General features: G+C 38.2%; 1 long non-coding RNA gene across 1 annotated transcript; it reads right to left on the bottom strand.

The window, feature by feature from the left end:
- Positions 1–4,487: 4,487 nt before the first annotated feature.
- On the bottom strand, positions 4,488–8,349 carry LOC135361780 (uncharacterized). The gene is made up of 3 exons (XR_010405734.1): positions 7,333–8,349; positions 5,036–5,126; positions 4,488–4,582 (listed from the first exon to the last, which is right to left on the bottom strand). It is a non-coding gene; the product is annotated as an uncharacterized LOC135361780 (long non-coding RNA).
- Positions 8,350–10,692: the final 2,343 nt, after the last annotated feature.

Here is a 10,692-nt window from a genome sequence, read left to right as displayed (position 1 = left end):
CAGAAGAGGAGAAGACATTTCAACAAATAAGCAAATATTTTATTGTAGTCTAATGAATCAATCTATTCTCTTTTTTGGGGGACCCAAAGTGATATTTTAATTGGTTTTTATAAAGTTTTTAAAAAAAAAATTTTTTTTTTAAGATTTTATTTATTTATTTGAGAGAGAGAATGAGATAGAGAGAGCATGAGGGGGGGAGGGTCAGAAGGAGAAGCAGACCCCCTGCCGAGCAGGGAGCCCGACGTGGGACCCCATCCCGGGACTCCAGGATCATGACCTGAGCCGAAAGCAGTCGCTTAACCGACTGAGCCACCCAGGCGCCCAGGTTTTTATAAAGTTTTTAAATGATGTTTCATTAATATTTTATTCCAGGTCTCATGAAGAAAAAAAACCCCACTGGATATTCAAACCCTATAATTCATATTGTTAAATTATGCATTTATTGTCCTGCTTAATTTTTTTCCTAGATTTTTTTTTCAATTTTAGTAAAATACATAACACAAAATTTACCATTGTAACCATTTTTAAGTGTACAGTTCAGTGGCATTAAATACATTCATAATGTTGTGCAATCATTACCACCATCCATTTCCGTAACTCACATCATCTCATAAAACCTATATTCTATAGTTATAGTAACTAACCCCCAACCTGCCCAGCCCCTGCAATTACTATCCTGCTTTCTGTCTCCGTAATTTTAACTATTCTAAGTACCTTATATAAATATTACCTTATTCTTAATAACTCTTGTGCCCCATTTAAGGAATATTTTCCATCATCAGATTGTGAAGATATTCTCTTACGTTACTTCTAAATGCCTTACTGTTTTGTATTTCACATGTGGGTTTATAAAGCACTGGATTTTGGTGTGATTTAGAGATCCAATTTAAATGTTTTTCTGTGTGGATACCTAAAATTGTCTCAAAAACACTTATTGAAAAGATCATCTTTCCGTCACTGCCCTGCACTACCATTTCTATTTCTGATCTCTCTCTTCTGCTCATCATTTACTTATTTCTACCAAGAACAAACTATCTGAGTTAGTATAGCTTTATTGTGAGTCTTCATTCCTGGTAAAGCAAGTCCTCCAACCTTGTTTTTCTCCTTGCATTTTTATATAAATTTTACAATTAGCTTGTCAAATTCCACAAAAATAACTGTTAGGATTTTTTTTAATTAAAAAAATTTAGTTTTTAGAGAAGTTTTAGATTCACAAAAAAACTGAGCAGAAAAAGTACCAGAGTTTCCATATACTCCCCATCCCCACACATACACAGCCTCCCCTAGTATCGATATCCAACAGCACAGCGGTATATTTGTTATAATCAATGAACCTACACTGACACATCATTATCATCTGAAGTCCATAGTTTATATTAGGGTTCATTCTTGGTGTTGTACATTTTATGGGTTTTGACAAATGTATAAGGACATGTGCTCATCATTAGAGTATCATACAAAATAGTTTCATACAAAATGAAGAGTATCATACAAAATAGTTTCATTGCCCCTAAAACTCCTATTTATCCTCCCCTTGTCTTCCCCCAGCCACTGATCATTTTACTGTCTCAATAGTTTTGCCTTTTCCAGAATGTCTTAGAATCATACAGTGTGTAGTCTTTTCAGATTGGCTTCTTTCACTTAGTAATATATATTTAAGTTTCCTCCATATCTTTTCAAGGCTTTATAGCGCATTTCTTTTTAGCGCTGAATACTACGGCATTATCTAAATGTACCACAATTTATTTTTCAATTACCTGCCGAAGATATCTTGTTGGCTCCCAATTTTTGGCAATTATGAATAAAGCTGCTATAAACATCTGTCTGCAGGTTTTTGTGTGGGCACAGTTTTCAATTCATCTGGATAAATACCAGGAACATGATTGCTGGATCACATGGAAAGAGTATGTTAAGTTTTGTTAAGAATCTACCGAACTATCTTCTAAAGTGGCTGTACCATTTTTTCCCCATTAGCAATAAATGAGAGTTTTTGTTGCTCCACATCTTCGTCAGGATTTGATATTGTCAGTGTTCTGTATCTGAGCCATTCTAGTAGGTATGTAGAGATCTTGTCATTTTAACTTGCAATTCCCTAATGTCATATGATGTTGGACATCTTTTCAGATGCTTACTTGCCATCATATATCTTCTTTGGTGAAGTGCCTATTAAGGTCTTAGACCCATCTTTTAATTAGGTTGTTTATTTTCCTGTTGTTGAGTTTTAAGAATTCTTTGTATATTTTGGATATTAGTCCTTTATCAGATGTATATTTTAAAAATATTTTCTCCCAGTCTGTGTTTTGTCTTGTCATTCTCTTGACACTATCTTTGACAGAGCAGAAGTTTTTAGTTTTAATGAAATCCAGCTTATCAATTTTTTCTTTCATGGATCGTGTCTTTGATGTTGTATTTAAAAAAGTCATCAACATACCTAAGGTCACATAGGTCTTCTCCAATGTTATCTTCTAAGAGTTTTAGTTTTGCATTTGTGTATAGATTCATTTGGACTTAATTTTTGTGAAGAGTGTAAGGTCTGTATCTAGATACCCCCTCTTTTTTTGGGGGGGGGTGGATGTCCAATTGTTCCAGCACCATTTTTTGAAGACATGATCTTTGTTCCATCATATCGCCTTTGCTTCTTTGTCAAAGATCAGTTGACTATATTTATGTGTCTCTTCCTGGGCTCTCTGTTCTGTTCCACTGATCTATTTGTCTATTCTTTCTCAAATACCACACTGTCTTGCTTACTGTAGTTTTGTAGTAAGTCTTGAAACCAGGTAATATCAGTCCCTCCAACTTTTTTCTTTAATACTGAGTTGGCCATTCTGGGTCTCTGCCTCTCCATGCAAACTTTAGAATCAGTTTGTTGATATCCAACAAATAACTTGCTGGGATTTTGATTAGGATTACTTTGGATCTATAAATCAAGTTGAGAAGAACTGACATCTTGACAAATTGAGTCTTCCCATTGAAAAACATGAAATATCTCTTCACTGATTTAGTTCCTCTTTGTTTCCTTTCACCAGTGTTTTGTAGTTTTTCTCATAAAGATATTATAGATATTTTGTTAGATTTACACCTAAGTAATTTTTGTGGGGTGCCAATGTAAATGGTATTGTCTTTTTAATTTCAAATTATACTTTGTTCATTGCTGGCATATAGGAAATTGATTGACTTTGGTATATTAATCTTGTATCCTGCAACCTTGGCTATAATTGCTAATTTATTTCAGGGAATTTTTAGTTGATATTTTTGGATTTTCTACATAGACAACATGTCATCTGAGACAAAGACAGTTTTATTTCTTCCTTCACATCCTGTACACCTTTTATTTCCTTAGTTCATTAACTAAGACTTCCAGTACAATGTTGAAAAGCAATAGTGAAAGGGAACATCCTTGCCTGCTCCTGATCTTAGTGGGAAAGCTTTGAGTTTCTCACCATTAAGTATGTAGGTTTCTTGTGGCTGTTTTTTATCAAGTTGAGAAAGTTTCCCTCTATTCTTAGTTTGCCAAGAGTTTTTATTGTGATGTCTACTGGATTTTTTGGATGATTTTTCTGCATCTATCAATATGATCATGTGGTTTTTCTTCTTTAACTTGTTGATGTGATGAATTACATTAATCAATTTTCAAATGTTGAACCAGCCTTGTGTACCTGGATAAATCCCACTTGGTCATGGTATACAATTATTTTTATACATTGTTGGATTTCACTTGCTAACATTTATCATTCTGAAAATCTGAAATTCTTAAGGGCCCTTAGGAATTATGCTAAATCTACTCTGCTTATGCTCTATAAATGGAATAACAAAGCCTGGGTGACAGTACATCTGTTTACAATACAGTTTACTGCATATTTTAAGCCCATGATTGAGACCTACTGCTCAGGGGGAAAAAAAAAATTCCTTTCAAAATATTACTACTGGGGATCCTGGCTGGCTCAGTCAGCAGAGCATGTAACTCTTGATCTTGGGGTTGTGAGTTTGAGTCCCATATTGGCTGTAGAGATTACTTAAAAATAAAATCTTAAAAAATCCCACAAAATATTGCTATTCATTGACAATGCACCTAGTTACTCAAGAAATGGGAATGCAAATTGGTTCAGCTACTATGGAAAACAGTATGGAGGTTCCTAAAAAAATTAAAAATAAAACTACCATAAATCCCACTTCTGGGGATATATCTAAAGGAAATGAAAGCACGATATCAAAGACATATGCACTCTTGTGTTTGTTGCAGCATTAATCACAATAGTCAAGATAAGGAGACAACCTAAATATTTATCAACAGATGAATGGATAAAGAAGTTGTGGTGTGTATATATAATGGGATATTATTCAGCCATGAGGGGAAAAAAAAGGAAATCCTGACATTTGCAACAAGGATGGACCCTGAGGGTGTTATGTTAAGTGAGATAAGTCAGCCAGAGAAAGACAAATACTATCTTTCATATGTGAAATCTAAAAAAGCCAAACTTACCAAAACAGAGTGCAGCATGATGGTTACCAGAGACTGAGGGGTGGAGGAATTGGGGATACATTGTTTAAGGGTACAAACTGGGAGCCAGTAGATAAGTAAATTCTGAAGAACAAATGCACAGCATAGGAATTAGAGTCAACAATATTGTATTCTAAACTTCAAAGTTGCTTAGAGTTCTAGATCTTTATTGTTCCCACCACACACACACAAAATGATACTTATGTGACATGACGTAGGTGTTAGCTAATGCTACAGTGGTAATCATATGACAATATACAATAGGTAATCATATGACAATATATAAATGTATCAAATCAACACATGGTACACCTTAAAGTTACACAATGTTATATGTCAATTACACTTCAATTTAAAAATTAAAAAGCATTTAAAAACCTCAAGACAATCCACAAAATTTTATCCCTTACTTCACAGTAGTACCTAATCCAAATATTCTGTCATCACTTCTGCCTGAAGCCACTTGCTTTACTGTATTGGATCTTGCTCTGCCTTTTTCAGTGGACCTCTAGATCAGAAAAGTCAGTGCCTTCTTACCTTGACCTGCAGAGATCAACAATACACCTGGACAGTCATGTCCCAGGGGTTCACTGAAGCCTCCTTCACTTTCTTCAGAGAACAAGGAAGCCTGCAAAAAAGATTCCATTTACTTCCTCTTAGAATTAACGGGAAAGAGACATAAACTTTCAAAAGATAACTTAAAATTTTGTGAAACCACAGTATGTGTGGGGCATGACCGATTCAGGGGATAAAATATTCTCTCCTGACTCACTAAAGACTATCTAAATGTACCTAGACCACTCACAAAATGACAGTTGAGAGGATTTCTAGCTTTAATTAGGTATTGCAGCCATGGATGCCAAATTTCTCTGATACTGTGATGCCCAAATATGAACCCAAATATGAACAGGTCTTCTGCAATCTGAAGAGGACTCTTCACTAGCCTCCTTCCCTGACTATCCCTAACTACAAAAAGCTCTTTCATTTATGTGTGTGTGAGTTATCTGAACAAGCCCATGAGGTTTTAACTCAATTTCACAGGAACTATCAAATCATCTCTCACTAAAGTCTCACCTCACCCTTAGTTTCAAAGGTTTGTTTTCTTTACCTTAGAGCAATAGCTGTCATTGAAAAACTTGATGCTTGCTGAACTAATTCTAAACTGCTTGCTTAAGCTCATAGTCTTGTTTGCAGTATAGACATTACGTCTGGCTAAGAAAACACAACACATTCCAGCCAGCCAATCAACATCTATTGATTGAGATTCTGTTACTCTCCCTCTTGCATTACTATTTACCACTGCAACCCCCTGAATCCTGCCACTCTTTTGTCCCTGTCAGAAAGAGAGGAATCTTATGATAGTCCTACCCCAGTTAGGGAACTTTCTGACCTCACTCTCATTGAGAACATTGACCTATTATGATTTTTTTTTAAAGATTTTATTTATTTATTTGACAGAGAGAGACACAGTGAGAGAGGGAACACAAGCAGAGGGAGTGGGGGAGGGAGAAGCAGCCTTCCTGCCAAGCAGGAGCCTGATGCAGGGCTCAATCCCAGGACCCTGGGATCATGACCTGAGCTGAAGGCAGACGCTTAAGGACTGAGCCACCCAGGTGCCCCTTCACTTATTATGATTGGTTGATTGATCATACCTCAACCAAAACTGGAAGTTATTACACAAGATGTTATAACTAATGTAAGCTCTCCTTCAGAAAATAATCCTCCATCAGGTAAAATCAGCCTAGGTAGCAAAACTTATTGCACCAATGAGAGCGTATCAACTATCCAAAGACTAGAGAGTAAACATATATACAGATAGCAAGTATGCTTTTAGAGTAGTACATGGCTTTGGAATGTTGTGGAGACAAAGGTGTTTCTTACTTCTGCAGGAATTCCCATCCAAAATGGACAACAAGTTATAGAACTTCAAGGAACTCCTACTTCCTAGAGAGGTGGTTATTATAAAGATTGAGACCCATCCAAAAAGAGGTAATAGTAAAGGAAGAAGGGGTAGAGGAAGAAAAGAAATAAGACTAGATTAGAACAGAACCTCCTCCAAGATGGCGGAGGAGTAGGAGACCTGGATTTCGTCTGGTCCAGGAATTCAGCTGGATAGGGATCAAACCATTCTGAACACCTACAAACTCAATAAGAGATCGAAGAAAAGAATAGCAACAACTTGGGCGCCTAGTGGCTCAGTTGTTAAGCGTCTGCCTTCAGCTCAGGTTATGATCCCAGGGCCCTGGGGTCAAGTCCCACATCGGGCTCCCTGCTCAGCGGGAAGCCTGCTTCTCCCTCTCCCACTCCCCCTGCTTGTGTTCCCGCTCTCGCTATGTCTCTCTCTGTCAAAAAAAAAAAAAAAAAAAAAAAATCTAAAAAAAAAAAAAAAAAGAATAGCAACAACTCTCTGAACAGAAAAGCGACCACTTTCTGGAAGGTAGGACATGCGGAGAAGTGAATCCGAAGCGATATTCGGGAGGATAGACGGCGGGGGAGGGGCCTCCGTCGGCGCTTCTGGCAAGTGATAGAGCCACAGAGCACAAAATCGGAACTTTTAGAAGTCTGCTCCGCTGAGGGACGTCACTCCAGTGGCTAAGCGGGCGGTGGAACTCTCGCGGGACAGTGTGGTCTCAGGACCCTCGGGGTCACAGAAAGACCGGCGGTGCCTGAGTGCGGCAGAGCTCCCAGGTATCAGAGCGGGGAAGCCGGCTGCAGAAACGGAGCCGAGGAGTGTGCTCTCAGCTCGGGGTTTGCATAAACCGTGATCGGCGGCACAGTCGGGCCCCTGCTCCTCCAGCAGGGACCCAACAAGTGGCAGATCTGGGGAGACTCACCTTTTTCCCCCAGGAGAAGCAACGCGGGAGCGCACCGCAGGGATCTGCTGGGTCTGGAGACTCCACACGGGGTCGGGTGCCAGAGATAGAAATGCTTGGTCACAGGCCGGGTGAGCACGGAGTGCGGCCAGAGACCGGGGAGACGGGAGTGACTGACTGCTTTTCTCTGGGGCTCACTGAGAAGCGGGGCCCCGAGTTCTCGGCTCCTCCAGGGCGGAGTTTGGGAGGCCACCATTTTCACTCTCCGCCTCCAAAGCTGTACGGAAAGCTCGCAGAGAACAAAAGCCCCGGAGAGCAAACCCAAGCAGATTACTTAGCCGGGAGGGGGCAAGGGCGGGGCAATTCCGCCTCCGGCAGAGACATTTGGAAACCACGGCAACAGGCCCCTCCCCCAGAGATCAGCGAGAACAGCCAGCCAAGACCAAGTTTACCGATCAATGAGAACGGCAGAACTCCAGCGCTAGGGGAATACTGCACATAGAATCCATGGCTTTTTTACCATGATTCTGTAGTCTTTCAAAGTTAATTTTTAACTGTCTTTTTTTTTTTTAATTTTTCTTTTTCCCTTTTTCAACCAACATCTTATTAATCCCTTTTTTAAAAAAATATTTTTTATTTTTCATTTTTAGAGTGATATTCTATCCCTTCATAGTAGTTACCCTTATTTTTGGTATATATATATATAAGTTGTTCTCTTTTTAAAATTTTGGGATACAGTTTCTTCTAACAGATCAAAATATACCCTAAATCTCTAGTGTATGGCTTTGTTCTAGTCTCCTGCCTGATCACATTCTCTCCCTTTCTTTTAAATCCTCTTCTTTCTTTTTTCAACCAACTTCTTATCTTATCAATTCCTTTTATAAAATCTTTTATAATTTTCATCTTTACAGTCATATTCCAACCCTTCATCGTATTAACCCTTATTTTTGTACATATATAAGTTTTTCTTTCTTTAAAATTTTGGGAGGCACTTTCTTCTAACAGACCAAAATATGCCCCAAATCTAGTGTGTGGCACTGATCTATGCACCAGCCTGATCATATTTGATCATATTCTGTTTTGTTTGTTTGTTTGTTTTTATCTTTATCTATTTCTTTTTTTCTTTCTTTCCCTTTCTTTTCCCCCAGTTTCAGGTCTTTTATGATTTGTTTAGTGTATATTTTCTGGGGACGTTGTTACCCTGTTAGCATTTTGTTCTCTCATTCATCTATTCTCCTCTGGACAAAATGACAAGATGGAAAAAATCACCTCAACAAAAAGAACAAGAGCCAGTATAGACTGCAAGGGATCTAATCAATACGGACATTAGTAAGATGTCAGAACTAGAGTTCAGAATGATGATTTTAAAGATACTAGCTGGGCTTGAAGAAAGCATGGAAGTTATTAGAGAAACACTTTCTGGAGAAATAAAAGAACTAAAATCTAACTAAGTCGAAACCAAAAAGGCTATTAATGAGGTGCAAAAAAAATGGAGGCTCTAACTGCTAGGATAAATGAGGCAGAAGAGAGAATTAGTGATAAAGAAGTGGATGGAATGGATGGAAATGATGGAAAATCAAGAAGCTGAGAAAAAGAGAGATAAACAACTACTGGATAATGAGGGCAGAATTCAAGAGATAAGTGATACCATACGCTGAAACAATATTAGAATAATTGGGATCCCAGAAGAAGAAGAAAGAGAGAGAGGGGCAGAAGGTATATTGGAGCAAATTATAGCAGAGAACTTCCCTAATTTGGGTAAGGAAACAGGCATCAAAATCCAGGAGGCACAGAGAACCCCCCTCAAAATCAATAAAAATAGGTCAATACCCTGACATCTAATAGTAAAACTTACAAGTCTGAGAGACAAAGAGAAAATTCTGAAAGCCGCTCGGGAGAAGAGATCTGTAACCTACAATGGTAGAAACATTAGATCGGCAACAGACCTATCCACAGAGACCTGGCAGGCCAGAAAGGACTGGCAGGATATATTCAGAGCACTAAATGAGAAAAATATGCAGCCAAGAATACTCTATCCAGCTAGGCTGTCATTGAAAATAGAAGGAGAAATAAAAAGCTTCCAGGAAAAACAAAAACTAAAGGAATTTGCAAACACGAAACCAGCCCTACAAAAAAATATTGAAAGGGGTCCTCTCAGCAAAGAGAGAGCCTAAAAGCAACATAGACCAGAAAGGAACAGAGACAATATACAGTAACAGTCACCTTACAGGCAATACAATGGCACTAAATTCCTATCTTTCAATAGTTACCCTGAATGTAAATGGGCTAAATGCCCCAATCAGAAGACACAGGCTATCAGATTGGATTAAAAAACAAGGCCCATTGATATGCTGTCTGCAAGAGACTCATTTTAGACCCAAACACCCCTAGATTGAAAATGAAGGGGTGGAATACCATTTACCATGCTAACAGACACCAAAAGAAAGCTGGGGTGGCAATCCTTCTATCAGACAAATTAGATTTTAAACCAAAGACTGTAATAAGAGATGAGGAAGGACACTATGTCATACTTAAAGGGTCTATCCAACAAGAAGATCTAACAATTGTAAATAGCAATGCCCCTAAGATGGGAGCAGCCAATTATATAAGACAATTAATAACAAAAGCAAAGAAACACATCAACAACAATACAATAATAGTGGGGGACTTTAACATCCCCCTCACTGAAATGGACAGATCATCTAAGCAAAAGATCAACAAGGAAATAAAGACTTTAAATGACACATTGGACCAAATGGACTTCACAGATATATTCAGAACATTCCATCCCAAAGCAATGGAATACACATTCTTCTCTAGTGCCCATGGAACATTCTCCAGAATAGATCACATCCTAGGTCACAAATCAGGTCTCAACTGGTACCAAAATAATGAGATCATTCCCTGCACATTTTTGGGCCACAATGCTTTGAAACTAGAACTCAATCACAAGAAGAAAGTCGGAAAGAACCAAATAAATGGAGGCTAAAGAGCATCCTACTAAAGAATGAATGGGTCAACCAGGAAATTAAAGAAGAATTTAAAAAATTCATGGAAACCAATGAAAATGAAAACACAACTGTTCAAAATCTTTGGGATGCAGCAAAGGCAGTCTTAAGAGGAAAGTATATAGCAATACAAGCCTTTCTCAAGAAACAAGAAAGGTCTCAAATACACAACCTAACCCTACACTGAAAGGAGCTGGAGAAAGAACAGCAAATAAGGCCAAAACCCCGCAGGCAAAGAGAAATAATAAAGATCAGAGCAGAAATCAATGAAATAGAAACCAAAAGAACAGTAGAACAGATCAATGAAACTAGGAGCTGGTTCTTTGAAAGAATTAAGAAGATTGATAAACCCCTGGCCAGATTTATCACAAAG

This window comes from Mirounga angustirostris, unplaced genomic scaffold (genome assembly GCF_029215605.1).
Source record: "Mirounga angustirostris isolate CCGP_5_RB_7025 unplaced genomic scaffold, mMirAng1.0.hap1 SCAF_10, whole genome shotgun sequence".
NCBI classification, from domain to species: domain Eukaryota; kingdom Metazoa; phylum Chordata; class Mammalia; order Carnivora; family Phocidae; genus Mirounga; species Mirounga angustirostris.
Note: the sequence above shows the minus strand (reverse complement) of the source record. Positions and strands in the feature narration are given on the sequence as shown.